Source organism: Schistocerca cancellata, chromosome 10 (genome assembly GCF_023864275.1).
Source record: "Schistocerca cancellata isolate TAMUIC-IGC-003103 chromosome 10, iqSchCanc2.1, whole genome shotgun sequence".
Classification (NCBI taxonomy): Eukaryota; Metazoa; Arthropoda; class Insecta; order Orthoptera; family Acrididae; genus Schistocerca; species Schistocerca cancellata.
Genome location: NC_064635.1, coordinates 4,766,828 through 4,782,853, shown reverse-complemented (window position 1 = coordinate 4,782,853; position 16,026 = coordinate 4,766,828).

Sequence of the window (16,026 nt, the reverse complement as noted above, 5' to 3'; positions counted from 1 at the left end):
GCATCTGGATTGAGGGACATGTTCCCACATGCTGGCGCGAGTCTATTGTTGTCCCGATTCCTAAGCCAGGGAAGGACAAGCACTTGCCTTCCAGTTATCGACCTATCTCACTTACCAGCTGTGTCTGTAAAGTGATGGAGCGAATGGTTAACTCTCGATTGGTTTGGCTGCTCGAGTCTCGAAGCCTACTTACCAATGTCCAATGTGGATTTCGTAGGCGCCGCTCTGCTGTTGACCATCTGGTTACCTTGTCGACCTTCATTATGAATAACTTCTTGCGGAAGCGCCCGACCGCGGCTGTGTTCTTTGATTTGGAGAAGGCTTACGACACCTGTTGGAGGGCGGGCATTCTCCGCACCATGCATACATGGGGCCTTCGCGGTCGCCTCCCTCTTTTTATTCGTTCCTTTTTAATGGATCGACAGTTCAGGGTATGTGTGGGTTCTGTCCTGTCCGACACCTTTCGCCAGGAGAATGGGGTGCCACAGGGCTCAGTTTTGAGCGTCGCTCTGTTCGCCATCGCGATCAATCCAATAATGGATTGCCTCCCAGCTGATGTATCAGGCTCCCTTTTTGTGGACGATTTTACCATCTATTGCAGCGCGCAGCGTACACGTGTCCTGGAGCGCTGTCTTCAGCGTTCTCTTGACCGTCTTTACTCCTGGAGTGTCGCCAATGGCTTCCGTTTTTCTGCCGAGAAGACGGTCTGTATTAACTTCTGGCGCTACAAAGAGTTTCTCCCACCGTCCTTACGACTTGGTCCCGTTGCTCTCCCAATCGTGGAGACCACCAAATTTTTAGGCCTTACCTTTGACAGGAAACTTAGCTGGTCTCCACATGTGTCATATTTGGCCACCCGTTGTACCCGTTCTTTAAATGTCCTCCGTGTTCTCAGTGGTATGTCGTGGGGAGCGGATCGAACCGTCCTACTTCGTCTATATCGGTCGATCGTCCGCTCCAAGCTGGATTATGGGAGCTTCGTATACTCCTCTGCACGGCCATCCATCTTACGCCGCCTCAACTCCATACAACATCGGGGTTTACGACTTGCGATCGGAGCATTTTATACCAGTCCCGTAGAGAGTCTTCATGCTGACGCTGGCGAATTGCCACTCACTTACCGGCGCGATATACTGCTTTGTCGGTATGCCTGTCGGCTACTGTCAATGCCCGACCATCCGTCTTATCGTTCCTTTTTTGACGACTCTCTTGACCTTCAATACGGGTTGTATGTCTCTGCCCTGCTACCCCCTGGAGTTCGCTTTCGTCGCCTCCTTCAACACCTTAATTTTTCACTCCCTGCAACCTTTAGAGTGGGCGAGAGCCGCACGCCACCTTGGCTCCAGGCTCAGGTCCGCGTTCACCTTGACCTCAGCTCGCTCCCAAAAGAGGTCACCCCCGGTTCGGTCTACCACTCCCGTTTTTTGGAACTTCGTTCGAAGTTCATCAACATGACTTTCATTTATACAGATGGCTCTAAGACCAATGACGGGGTCGGGTGTTCCTTTATTGTCAGGGCACAAAGTTTCAAATACCGGCTCCATGGCCATTGTTCGGTCTTCACAGCTGAGCTCTTTGCCCTCTACCAGGCTGTTCTTTACATCTGCCGCCACCGACATTCTGCTTATGTCATCTGCTCAGATTCTCTGAGCGCCATCCAGAGCCTCAGTGATCCGTACCCGGTTCACCCTTTCGTACACCGGATCCAACGCTCTCTTCAGCGGCTGGTGGACGTCGGTCCGCCGGTTAGCTTTATGTGGGTTCCTGGCCATGTCGGTATCCCTGGGAACGAAGCTGCAGATGCCGCGGCCAAGGCTGCGGTCCTCCAGCCTCGGACAGCTTCTTGTTGTGTCCCTTCGTCCGATTTTAGCAGGGTCATTTGTCGGCGCGTTGTGTCGCTGTGGCATGCCGATTGGGCTGCACTTACCGACAACAAGCTTCGGGCCTTAAAACCTCTTCCCGTGGCTTGGACGTCCTCCTCACGCCCTTCTCGGCGGGAGGAGGTCGTTTTAGCAAGGTTACGAATTGGACACTGCCGGTTCAGCCATCGCCATCTGCTGACGGCTGCGCCTGCGCCGTTCTGCCCATGTGGGCACTTGCTGACGGTTAGACACATTTTAATGTCCTGTCCAGATCTTAACCAACTGCGCCTCGATCTTAAACTGCCTAATACTTTCGATGCAATTTTAGCGGATGACCCACGAGCAGCTGCTCGTGTTCTTTGTTTTATCAGTTTGACGAACCTCGCTAAGGACATTTGATGATGTTGTTTTTTAATCCTATGCCTGTCAGTCTCTCTTATCGTGTTTTCCCTTTTAGTTGTTGTTGTCAACTTGTGCCTCGCGGTGCATTCTTAGAGTAGTCAGGGCGCTAATGACCATTGAAGTTGTGCGCCCTAAAACCACAAAAAAAAAAAGCATTCGTACGTGTCACCTGTCAGAGTCGTATCTAGACGTATAAGGGGTCCCATATCATTTCAACTTCACACGCCGCACACCACTACAGAGCCTCCACCAGCTTGACATGCACGGTCCATGGATTAATGAGGTTGTCTCCATACCTGTAAAGGTCCATTCGCTCGAAGCAATTTGAAACGAGACTCGTCCCATCAGGCAACATGCTTCCAATCTTCAACAGTCCTTTGTAGGTGTTGATGGGCCAAGGCGAGGCGTAAACCTTTGTCTCGTGCAGTCATCAAGGGTACACGAGTGGGGCTTCCGCTCCGAAAGCCCATATCGATGATGTTTCGTTAAATGGTGCGCACGCTGACACTTGCTGATGGTCCAGCATTGAAATCTTCAGCAGTTTGCGGAAGGGCCGCACTTCTGTCACGTTAACGATTCTCTTCAGTCGTCGTTGGTCCCGTTCTTGCAGCATCTTTTTTCAGCCGCAGCGATGTCGGAGATTTGATGTTTCACCGGATTCCTGTTATTCCCAGTACACTCGTGTCATGGTCGTACGGGAAAATCGCCATTTCATCGTTACATCGGAGATGCTGTGTCACATCGGTCGTGCGCCGACTATGACACCAAGTTCAATCTCACTAAAATCTTGGTAAGCTGTCATTGCAGCAGCAGTAACTAATTAGCCGCTCCGCCATATACTTATTGTCTTATATAGGCGTTGCCGACCGCAGCGCCGTATTCTGCCTGTTTACATACATCTGTATGTGAATCCGCATGCCTATACCAGTTTCTCCGGTGTTTCAATGTATGTCTGTATGCGGACCTGAATGCCTCGTACCTTATTCTCGTGATCGCTAACCAAAATATGCGGCGATGGCAGCAGCACCGTTGCACAGCCTTCCTCCAGCACAAGTTCTCTAAATTTATCCTTCAGCGCTTCGCAAGTACTACGTCGTCTTTCTTCCAAAGGATTCCCACCTAAGTTGCCAGAGTACCTCTGTTACACTTTCGTAGGGACTGCACCGATCTTTGACGATTCTCACGGCGCATTCCTGAATTTCGTTCCATGTCTGCTGCCAAACGTACTTGGTAGCGTGTCACGCCTAATTGGTAAATAATTCAAGCACTGGAACAAAAATCTAAAAGTTTTACTCTGACGTAATACAGGCGCTATTTTTTACAAATGAATTGCACTTTCAGAGAATCATTCCACCAAAACCAACTCTTTTTGTCTTCATCTCATTTAACATCACATCTTTGTGTTTTCCCCAAATATTTAGACTAGAGCTGTCAACCATTACACAAGGTCATGATCAAGTCTGTCCGCGTTTCTTCACGTTTGTCCAACGACGATACTTTCCGACAGACAACAGAATCGGCATTGAATAATCTGATTATTTTGCTGATCCTATCTGATAAATTATTTATGAATATTAAAAACAATAACGGTCCTAACTTGTTTCCTTGGTACATACACATTGCTTCTGTCTCAGCAGAGTATTTACTGTCCAGTATTATTTACTGTAGTAGAAGTTGAAGAAGTGTTATTGATGCATAGATCAGCTGAGACAGGTCCCCCATAACATGGTGCTTTTTTTTGCGAACTGTAGCGAAGAATTTGGCGGACTTTCTTGACTTATGCGAGACATTTTTAACGTATATACTTGCCGATTTATGACGATGGAACTATATATCCTTTTCCTGTGACAATGGAAGGAAAAAAATTAGTAAATCAGAGTTTTTGATAGGATCCGTCGACTTTGACCAACGACGTGTTAACAAGACCCAAAATTCAACACAAACATTGTTTCAAAATGACAGCCAATGGCGTTATCAGTTCCCATGGCGCCAAAATATAAAAACCAGATACAAAATCGGACAAAGTCTTGGTAAAGCATATTGAAGGTAAGGGGACGACAACGGTAATCTTATGGTCTTGGGAAGGAATGAATTAAGGTCTAAAATAACAACTCCAAAATAACAATAACTGCAAAATATGCGAAATGAAACAACCAGAGAAACACGATATAATCTTTGCTTTCAAAGACGCGAAAAAAAGGGGGAAAAAAGCAGGAACCAACTATTAGTAGTGTCAAAACCATCACATGACCTATTTAGCTCAAGTTGATACCAATACAAAAGCCGATAACAGTACAAAAAGCCAAAAGGCGGTAAGAAATACATTTACTTTCTTACTTACTTCACGGCCTCCTTAGTCACAGATATCCAACCGTCTCCCTCATCTTCCAGCCTTCTCACACGCGGTCGTCCTCTCCTTCTACCACCAGGATGTCCCATCAGCATCTTCTTCGGAAGCCTTTGTTCTGTCATCCGCTGGACATGTCCTAACTATCTTAGCCTACCCATTTTGATTCAGGTTACCAAATCAGGTTCTTTGACAGAGCCCTTATTTCTTCATTAGTCCTAATTCTCCATATCTCACCTTCTTTTACAGGACCAAAAGTCTTCCTCAGCACTTTCCTTTGCCAAATATTTAGTTTCTTCTCCAAAGACTCCATCAGTACTCATGCCTCACTGCCATATCTACGTAAGAACAGGTTTCATCACTGTTCTTTTAAAGTGTCGGTTTTAGTTTCCTAGGCCGGCCGGAGTGGCCGTGCGGTTCTGGGCGCTAGTCTGGAACCGAGCGACCGCTACGGTCACAGGTTCGAATCCTGCCTCGGGCATGGATGTGTGTGCTGTCCTTCGGTTGGTCAGGTTTAATTAGTTCTTAGTTCTAGGCGACTGATGTCCTCAGAAGTTAAGTCGCATAGTTCTCAGAGCCATTTTTAGTTTCCTACTTAGGTCCTTACTTTTGAACATGGTATATAGTGCTCTATATGATCTGTCGGCAGCCTTAATTCGGTTTGTTATATCTATCTCCACTTTGTTTTCTGATGTTATTACTCAGCCAAGAGAAATAAAGCTATCTACTCTTTGAAAGTTGTACCCATCTAACTGTAGATCATCTGTGTTCCTTCTAACTCTTTCAGCCACCATATACTTAGATTTTGTGTCACTAATTCCTCAACCAAGTTCCTTGGCTGCGGCTTCAAACTCTTTGAAGGCTGATATGAGTGCCTCCGTACTTCTTGCACTTATCACTACATCATTGATAACAAGTACATACAGCCAAAAATCGCGAGAATTAAAGTACGCGGCGTCGCAAAAATCGTAACACAGTATCGATATAACAGACGAAAACTGATATGTTAACATCACTAAAACACATAATTTGAACCACATCTTCTCGAACCAAGTAGCATGCCCGGCAAGAATTTTATATTTCAATGGAAACAGCGTCCATAAATAATTCCGCGTTCACGTAGACTGTCAGCACTATTTTCGTTCGTTGCTACGACAGCGAAACAAATTTAATGCTCCGTCTCATGAATGACGTCACCCACCACAACGGTACTACGCCACAGCTCAAAGCGGGCAGGTACACTCAAAAGCTCAAGTTGTCTGTGTGTGAGGGGGGCACATACTCATACACATTTGTGTAAGAGTATCCCACAATTTGGAAAGATGTCTGGATGAATAAGTAAATAAACTGCCACCAAAGCCATGTAACCATGGTGTCGCATGAAGTTTCGCCGTATGTTCCCTGCAGGTATATTACATCGCTAGAGCAGGACAGTTCCCACTCAGAAATACTGTGCATTTCGTACATGTATTTTGAAAGCATTCGATATCTGAAATGACCTTGACTTTAAGCTTTCAAGAGTAAATGCAAAAGCATTTTGCGGTGTCACAGCTCAAACGCGCATTCTTTTTCCTAGGAAAAAACTAATGTGGTGGCAGTAGTGCAAAACTGCTTCCTAGCACGCCAAAGCGAAACTGTTCTGATAAACGCTGAATCTGGAACTATGAATTGCAAAAAACCAGCGATTTATCGCACACCGAAATATACAGGGTGATTATAATTAAACTTTCAAAACGCTGTAGAAATAACACCACTGGTCAGAATGGCGTCAAATTGCAATGGAATATTATCGGAGATGGGAGAAAACGATTGGCAGAAAAAAAATAGTGTGAAAATTGATCAATAGATGGCGCTATATATGTCAGAATACGTAGATGAAAACATCTGTCATGCGCACGACCCATTGAAGTTGGTATAAACACGCCGGCTACACGGCTTTTCCTCCTTTCGCGTCTGCGACATTCACCATGACTGTCTCAATGCAGGATCGCGCTATACTTGTAAAGCCGTATCACAAGAATGACGACTGTGCACACGTCGCTCTGCAGAAGTTCCGGACACTGAAGGGTTTGAAAACAGGCGTTTGTCCCATGACTGCCGTGGGTGTGGAGAAAATGATTCGGAATTTGAAAAGCCGGTTTCTTGTGGTGTGTAACCTGGTAGAGGGAGGAAACGAATTGATTCGACGTCAGTGGAAGCAGTGGCCACAGCAGTGCAGGAGGAGGCGAGTGTTGCTGTGCAAACGTGTAGTGCACGGAGAATTGCCCGAACATTGGACATATCCGTGAGCACAGTGCGTAAACTCCTACGAAACATCCTTGCTTGCTGTCCATTCAGATTTACCCATGTGCACGAGTTGCTCCCTGTTGACCTGCCAGCAAGAAGAGACCTTTGCATTAGAATTTCTTGCTCTAATGGAAGTGGGCAGTGATTGGCTGTGGAAGATTTTGTGGACAGACGAAGCCCGCTTCCATCTGACAGGATATGTCAATACACAGAATTGTCGGAAATGAGCAACGGAAAATCCACACGCAAATCAACCAGTACCACTTCATCCCGAAAAGGTCTCTGCGTGGGGCGAGTTTATGGCATCACTTACCGTAGGGCCATATTTTATTGAAGAGACAGCTGCTTCCGGTCCTCTTACCTGTACTGTCACTGGTAAGCGCTATCAGTGTCTTTTGCACAACCACGTCATTCCAGTTCTCCAACAGCGTGGATGCAAGATGGCGCACCTCCGCACATTGCAAATCCAGTTAAGCAGCTGCTGAAGCGCCATTTCGGAAATGCTAGAATTATCAGCCGCCATTTCCCTCCAGCCTGGTCGTCCCGGTCACCTGATCTTAATCAGTGTGACGTATGGCTGTGGGGCTATCTGAAAGATGTTGTGTTCAATATTTTAACTGCAAACTTAGCTCCGTTAAAGGCACACATTGCGCAACACATTCTGAACTTGACCCCGGAAACACTTCGTTAAGTTGTGGAATATACTGTCTCTCGATTTCAGCTTGTTGCACAAAACGGTGGACAATATATTGAACATGTTTTGCGCCAGCCACACGTAAATTAATAATCCGATTTGATTTTGACTGATGCTTTTTTTTCGGTTTTTGGCATCAGGACAATTAAAAGCCGATTCTTCCCCTTTCGATGTGATATGACCTTGTGGTGGATCGGCTTACGTACCGGTAACTAACAGTATCACACCTGTACACGCACGCACACTGAGTAGTCAAACGTACACCTCGGGCATTGTTGTATGACTCGTTTATCAATTGTAGTCGACCACTATTAAATTATGATGCTTACAGCGCCATATATTGCTTCATTTTGTAACTATTTGTTTTTCTTCTGCCATACGTTTTCCCCCCTCACCGATAATATTCCGTTGCAATTTGACGTCATTCTGACCAGTGGTGTTGTTTCTACAGCGCTTTGAAAGCTTAACTTTAATTATAATCAGCCTGTATTTAGGGACGAAGGTCACTCGTTTTTATCTTTTGGAGCCGTATGTTTCATCTTCGTTTGTCAAAGAATCGCACTACTCGTTCCTCACGTGATAGGTAGGCCTACTGCAACTACTGTTTGCTATTGCAACCATTTCAAAACGAGCTCGGTTTTTTACAATCTGGTGATTGTCAAATCAATCAGTCTTATCTACAGGTGGGAGTTGCATACAGTCAATCGGTTGACTGGAAGCAGACTAAAGAATTTATGTAGGCCTAGTACTTGTCCCATAAATTCGTAGCAAAACAGTCTCATCCGTTAGGCCTCATATTAGCTTTTTATTACACTGTCTTTATATTTTTCAACACATCAAGTGTGTTACACTAGCGTGATAACTTTAAAACATTTGTCATTTGTGATTCAGCTATTTATCTTCGAAAAGTAACATTTCCTCCTTTGTCATATTTCATTCTGTATCTGTAGCAACACTATTGCTGACACTATAAATAAATATGCAAAAAATGGGACAAGTTTAATATAATACTGAAGTTTTAATGTCAGCGTAAGATATGAACAAACAACAGTATACTGTAATTGTTGTGTCTAGACAAGACAGTCTAGACACAGGGTGAGGTTACCGAAAGGGCACGCGTCAACTCACACCGACTGGCGTGAAGTCTGGAACAGGATAAGTAATGAATGCTAATAAGAAAAGTTCGTAGCTTGTATAATACTTATCTTTATTCCATCATTGTGGTACATCGCTATTGACGATACAAGTGAGACTATCTTCAGATACGGTTAATGGCGCCTTGCTAGGTCGTAGTCATGGACTTAGCTGAAGGCTATTCTAACTGTCTCTCGGCAAATGAGAGAAAAGCTTCGTCAGTGTAGTCGCTAGCAAAGTCGTCGTGCAACTGGGGCGAGTGCTAGTCCGCCTTTCTAGACCTGCCATGTGGTGGCGCTAGGTCTGCAAGTACTGACAGTGGCGACACGCGGGTCCGACATGTACTAATGGACCGCAGCCGATTTAAAGCTACCACCTAGCAAGTGTGGTGTCTGGCGGTGACACCACAGTAATGACGTGGCAATTCTAATGACGTGGCAATTCTTTCTTTTTTTTTTTTTTTTTTTTTTTTTTTTTTTTTTTTTTTTTTTTTTTTTTTTTTGTGCTATGAGATGTGGTGGTTGGTAGCGGGACACAGGTGTTCAAGTTATTTATCCGTTCTGAATTACAGCGACAGAGCGCAGTTACATCAAATGTCCTGGAGCAGATAGGGTTCCCTGCTCATTCCGTAGACCCACAATGATACCCGCGAGTATACAGAACACGGCAGAAAAAAAAAAATACGTAAAGCAATCTACAACAGAAATGATACATTAACGTTCCTTCCACAGCTCTAGGTGACACGCTCTTCAAGGAAGTGGAAAAAGTTAAAAAGATTAATAAATCTCTTTCATTTATATGTTAATTAAATAACTTACCACAACCACAACACTGTCAGTGCATAGCGTAATACCAAAGCCAAGGATGGGCAAAGAAACCACGCTAAGGGACAATGAGTTTTCATCAAAATGATGATTATTCATAAAAGCTTCTCGCCTAAACATTCTGACTCTGCATATATCACACCGAACTGTAGACATTATTCTGGAAGTTGACATAGTAACCATTTTTCCCTATCTATGGGGGTAATGTGATCATTGGTGCCGCAACAGGATCCCACATTTCTTGTTCTGATTTCCGTGTATACTTTCGAGGCCTCTTTTGAGGACTTAGTATACATATATACTGTTTATCATAACTGAATGAGTTACATGTACTCTCTTGTTTTTGCATAATCCATACTTTTGGATTTATCTTCCAATAAACAAAAAGTTCCGCTAAGGAGTAAAATGTATTTTTTTCAAAGCCTTTCCTGGGTGTGTATTTAATTTCACTTTCCGCGCATGTGATATAAACCTTTAGTCCACTGCCTCTCGAAACACCAGACACATGGGCTACCTCGATTACAGAAGCACCCACCATACAAGTTAAACAACGATGCTGCCTCAATTGCTGCAAGAGTTCACGGTAGCCTGTGACTGGAGAGCTGACCGAAGCATCATTACGTCTGATGCTTCATCAAAATAAGGAGGCAATGAACGTGTATAAATACCAGCATTTTCACTCAAGGTTTCTCAGTCTGGCAGCACTATCTACAGGGTGAGGTCTATGCTAGGTAAAATGGTTCTGGAAGCAGACACCACAAGGCTTGGACCCCACCAATGATGGCTGTACTGCTGGTTTCAAGTCCACCATTATGGACTTAGCACTTTCTAGTCAGTGGGCCACCTTTGGGCTTACTCCAGCTGCAGCCAGTCTTCTGCCCCTAGGGGCAACTTTTCAGGACCAGGGCAGTGCAACTGCTCAACCGCCTATGCGAATGCAGGTTTACCAATACTGTAAGCCTCTGTTGAGGACCTACTTCCTCTACAAGAATCTAGGCAGGATTCAGCAACTGGAAGTGGGCCCCGTCTCAAGTTGATAGCCATTCCTGCATGGCAGGTGCACTGCATTCGGCACTCTGGCCCGGTCACTGGTGTCGTAGGAGACTGCTCACCACCTGCTTGCATTGCTGACCCTCTGCACTCAGTATCTTTGGCACCCGCCGATGGGGTACTGCCACGACGGAGCATTACTACGAGAGATGTAGTTTCACCCGAAATAAAAAAACTAACTATTAAAGGTGTTCGTGACAATATTATGAAATAGCATTTCTGTGATACTGCCATTATTCCATCCCAGATTATCCATTGTTTGATTGTGCCTAAAGGCCTTCCTGTCCATCCTCCTTTGTTTCTCTTCTTTCTTGTGTTTCACTTTCTTTTCACAACATTGTCAACATTCCACCCTGGATTTGCCATAGTTTTATTAATGATGTTTCCTTGAGCTATCACGTATCATCATCAGACTGATGACAACCCACCAAGGCGACTCACCCTTGCCACCATAGAGGTCATCCATCCCACGCCTCTACATTTTGGTGTCATACATAGGATTGATGTCTGCAGCAGGACCAGGAACATGGTATCCAGCTGCCAGCTGCAACTCACAACAGCAACATTCTGTGGAGCAAGTGCAATGACTTTTTTTTTATTTTTGTGTGGGTTTTTGTTTGACTTTGAGTGTCATGGTGACTCAGCACACATTTTTCCAGAGGTGATGTTATATTTGTAGGTTCAGTACATGACCGAAAACTCAGTGCTCTGGGGTTTGTAAATGCAAATGTTAGTTTTTTCTGCTTAATACAGGCAATACATCTTCTCATAAACAGGGGCTGTGGACCATTATCCAGAAGTGTGTCAGGTGTTAACCACATGTAGTTAATCAGGAAGAGAAGCTGAGTTTCATTGACAAGTATTCTGATAGTCCTGCATTTAAGTTTCATTCCCATCATTTGATTTTGTTTTTCTGTAGTTGCTGTTTTGTTGTATTTACTGAAAAGAGTTTCTGACACATCAGAGTCTGAGACTTGTAGCAAATGTGCATTAGTTTGTCCCATTTCAATTTGGTGATGTATTTTGTTCTGAGCAAGGAATATGGTTCATTATGTTCAAGCATGACAGTAGTGATTATGAGCAGCCATTTAGGAGAGAAGTTAAGTTGCTATTTTATTATTACTACATTTAAGTGATCTTGTTGTTGTTCTGTTTTGTTGTTGCATTTGTGTAATCAGTAAAGACTTAATCGTGTCACTGTCAATGCCACAGGGAGCTACCCTGACAGAAATGTTGTGAATTACAGCAGCTGAAGTAGCTCAATTGCAAGCACAGAATGTATGTGTGTTTCAGGAAATAAAGGCTGATGAAAGGAACAGAACTTTGCACAGAAGAGTTACTCCAGTGTACGTAGAGAAAAGGTAGAAAAGGTTTTACAATTAGTGGGTTACAAACAGACTTCCAGGATAAAGGAATGTGATGAATCTGGAGAAGTTGGAAGGAAGGAAAAAGGATAGTGCTTGCACAGATGCAGAAAGTAGTAACATTATAAAAGGTAAGGAGAGTAACGTGCGTGTATGAGCCCTATATCTTGTGAAAATGCAAGTCTGAATTATCTGTAGTGCTGAAAGCAGTAAATAAGGATGTATATAGCAACACAGGTGGATTAAGTGCAGTAGTTTCTACCCTACTGGCTGATAGCAGGTGTCCTTTAAGGGGCTGTCAAGCCTGGGCCAGATGCACATAGAATTACAAGTGCTGATGAGTTTTGTTTAATGGAGTGTGGAACTGCAGACAGCAATTTTGCTGTAGATACTATGGAGGATGCACGGGAAGCTACCACTAAAGCTGACTGTGTTACAGCAATTGAGAATAAAGAAGTGGTACAAACACATTTATTTCCAAAGAATGCAGATTTGGTAGTACCCATGGCAGTACCACCTCTTCAGAAGCTGAGAGAAAAACTGGAAGTGCATTTGTAAGGTTAATGATCAGGGTGACAGGCTGATTCTTTGGAGGAGTGTGAGCCCGAGAATTAGAGGGTTACAGTAGCACAAGCACTAGGTCACTGTCTCAAGGAGTGACAGAAATTGCACACCGCTGACACAGGTTGCGGGCTGTTTACAAAACAGACACGGTTCGTTGCACACGATGGGTCTAATAATGGTGAAGGGTATGGTACTGCGGAATCCAGGGGTTAAACTTTTAGTTTGATTGTCATGCCCATACTGACATTCAGCAATGCACACTGTAACTCAGGGGATGTTTTTCAGGCTGGGGGAAACTTTGCCAGTGAAATATTGTCATAAGACACATTTAACTTAAGGGACAAACCAGTTAAACAGTGAACAAAATCGGTAAGGCTTAATTCACATACAATAAATGAGGATGGGGAACAAAATCAGTTGTTGTTGGAGACGAGATATATGGAATTTCCAGAATGAAATTTTCACTCTGCAGCGGAGTGTGCACTAGTGTGAAACTTCCTGGCAGATTAAAACTGTGTGCTGCACTGAGACTCAAACTCGGGACCGTTGCCTTTCGTGGGCAAGTGCTCTACCAACTGAGCTCTCCAAGTATGACTCACAACCCGAGCACTTGCTCACGAAAGATGAAGGTCCTGAGTTCGAGTTACAGTTTTAATCTGCCAGGAAGTTTTATGTGGAATTTCTTAATGGACATCTTTTGTCTAGTAAAACATTCATAGCACTTCTTGGAGTGGATCTATCCCTTGTTATACTTTTTCATACATTCTTGAAGTAGTCATTAAATGCTTGGTCTATAGTTTTGGGGCTTCTTTATAAACAATCGTTCCATCTGATTTCCTTGAGTCTAATATTTTAACATGTTGCCAAAGCTTTTCTGAACTAATTATCTAACCTGTTTCTGAATTAATTATCACACATACTGTTTATTACCAGTTGTCTGGCAAGGGAACTGCAGCTACTCGTCGTCACCAAAGTCATCCAAATTTGTGATACATTCAGGGATTGGCCAGAGTAGCATATTTGGCATGGATTGGGCAAAGCAAGAGACATTTATGTTAGAATAATTTCCAGGCAGTGGTTAGCACTGTGGAAAGAATACAAAACAGTAATCCAAGGGACATGTGGTCAAATCCCAACACAGAATTTTTTTTTTGTCTTTTTTGTTTTCAGGTTTTATGTTACTTACACTACAAATAAACTGGAATAATGCTGAATACGTTGTATTTATTAATATTTTCATAAAAGGCAAGAAAGAGGAAAGCAACAGAAAATTTCGGACTGCAGATAAATTTCCAAGAAGGGATTCTAATTTGTGTGTGAAAACACAATATTCTCAAATAATTCATGTTACTCAGATTTGAGCTAGCAAGGAATGAAATCTGTAACCATAGCTATAGGCTTGGGGTAGCATCTCTGATTCATAATCAAAACATCTTCAGTCCTGGGTTCAAATCCTGCCACTGCTTAAATTTTGATTAATAATCAAGCATTGGCAGCTGTGGGAAAATCGGAACAGAAGAGAATTGAAGCATTTGAGATGTGGTGCTGCAGATGAAAGTTGAAAATTAAGTGGACTAATAAGGTAAGGAATGAGGAGGTTCTGTGCAGAATCAGAGAGGAAAGGAATATTTGGAAAACACTGATAAGCAGAAGCGACAGGATGATAGGAAATCTGTTAAGACATGAGGAATGACTTGCAGGGTACCAGAGGGAGCTGTAGAGGGCAAAAACTGTAGGGGAAGACAGAGACTGATGCTCCTGCAAAACTTTCAGATGTCTTCACCACACTTGTTAAATTTTCTCACACCTTTTGAGATCTTCATTTCCAAAATAAAACAGTGAGTAGAGTATTTTGGTTTTTCTATCTTACCAGTGCTACATAAATCATAGAAAATTATTCAGTAGATTCATTGTACCTTATCAACAGAAATGGCAATGCATAGATGCTGCTTGTCCTTTAAAATTGAATGCCACATGCCTCAACTGACATTTCTATGTTTTGTAAATGCTAAATAATGCTTGTAAAAGTTTAACAATGATATTTATGAACTTTTACTGATGCTATTATTTACCTAACTGTAAGTTATCAAGAATTATGCTGATGGACAGATAATTTGCCACGTTTACCTTAGCGCTGCCCAGTGGCCTCCTTCACTGTACTATTCCTGACCATTCAGAAAATTAAAGAGACCTTTGGAGAAAAGAGAACCACTTGGATGAATATCAAGAGCTCAGATGGAAACCCAGTTCTAAGCAAAGAAGGGAAAGCAGAAAGGTGGAAGGAGTCTATAGAGGGTCTATACAGGGGTGATGTTCTTGAGGACAATATCATGGAAATGGAAGAGGATGTAGATGAAGATGAAATGAGAGATAGTGCATGAAGAGTTTGACAGAGCACTGAAAGACCTGAGACAAAACAAGGCCCCGGGAGTAGACAACATTCCATTAGAACTACTGACAGCCTTGGGAGAGCCAGTCCTGACAAAACTCTACCATGTGGTGAGCAAGATGTATGAGACAGGCAAAATTCCCTCAGACTTCAAGAAGAATATAATAATTCCAATCCCAAAGAAACCAGGTGTTGACAGATGTGAAAATTACCGAACTATCAGCAGAAAATACTAATGTGAATTCTTTACAGACAAATGGAAAAACTGGTAGAAGCCGACCTCGGGGAAGATCAGTTTGGATTCCGTAGAAAAGTTGGAACACGTGAGGCAATACTGACCTTACGACTTATCTTAGAAAATAGATTAAGGAAAGGCAAACCTACGTTTCTACCATTTATAGACTTAGAGAAAGCTTTTGACAACGTTGACTGGAATACTCTCTTTCAAATTCTGAAGGTGGCAGGGGTAAAATACAGGGAGCAAAAGGCTATTTACAATTTGTACAGAAATCAGATGGCAATTGTAAGAGTCAAGGGGCATGAAAGCGAAGCAGCAGTTGGGAATGGAGTGAGACAGGGTTGTAGCATCTCCCCGATGTTATTCAATCTGTATATTGAGCAACAAAAAGAAAAATTCGAAGTAGGTATTAAAATCCATGGAGAAGAAATAAAAACTTTGAGGTTAACCGATGACATTGTAATTCTGTCAGAGATAGCAAAGGACTTGGAAGAGCAGTTGAACGGAATGGACAGTGTCTTGAATATCAACAAAAGCAAAACAAGGATAATGGAATGTAGTCGAATTAAGTAGGGTGATGCTGAGGGAATTAGATTAGGAAATGAGACACTTAAAGTAGTAAAGGAGTTTTGCTATTTGGGGAGCAAAATAACTGATGATGGTCGAAGTAGAGAGGATATAAAATGTAGACTGGCAATGGCAACGAAAGTGTTTCTGAATCGAGTATTGATTTAAGTGTTAGGAAGTCATTTCTGAAAGTATTTGTGTAGCCATGTATGGAAGTGAAACGTGGACAATAAATAGTTTAGACAAGAAGAGAATAGAAGCTTTCGAAATGTGGTGCTACAGAAGAATGCTGAAGATTAGATGGG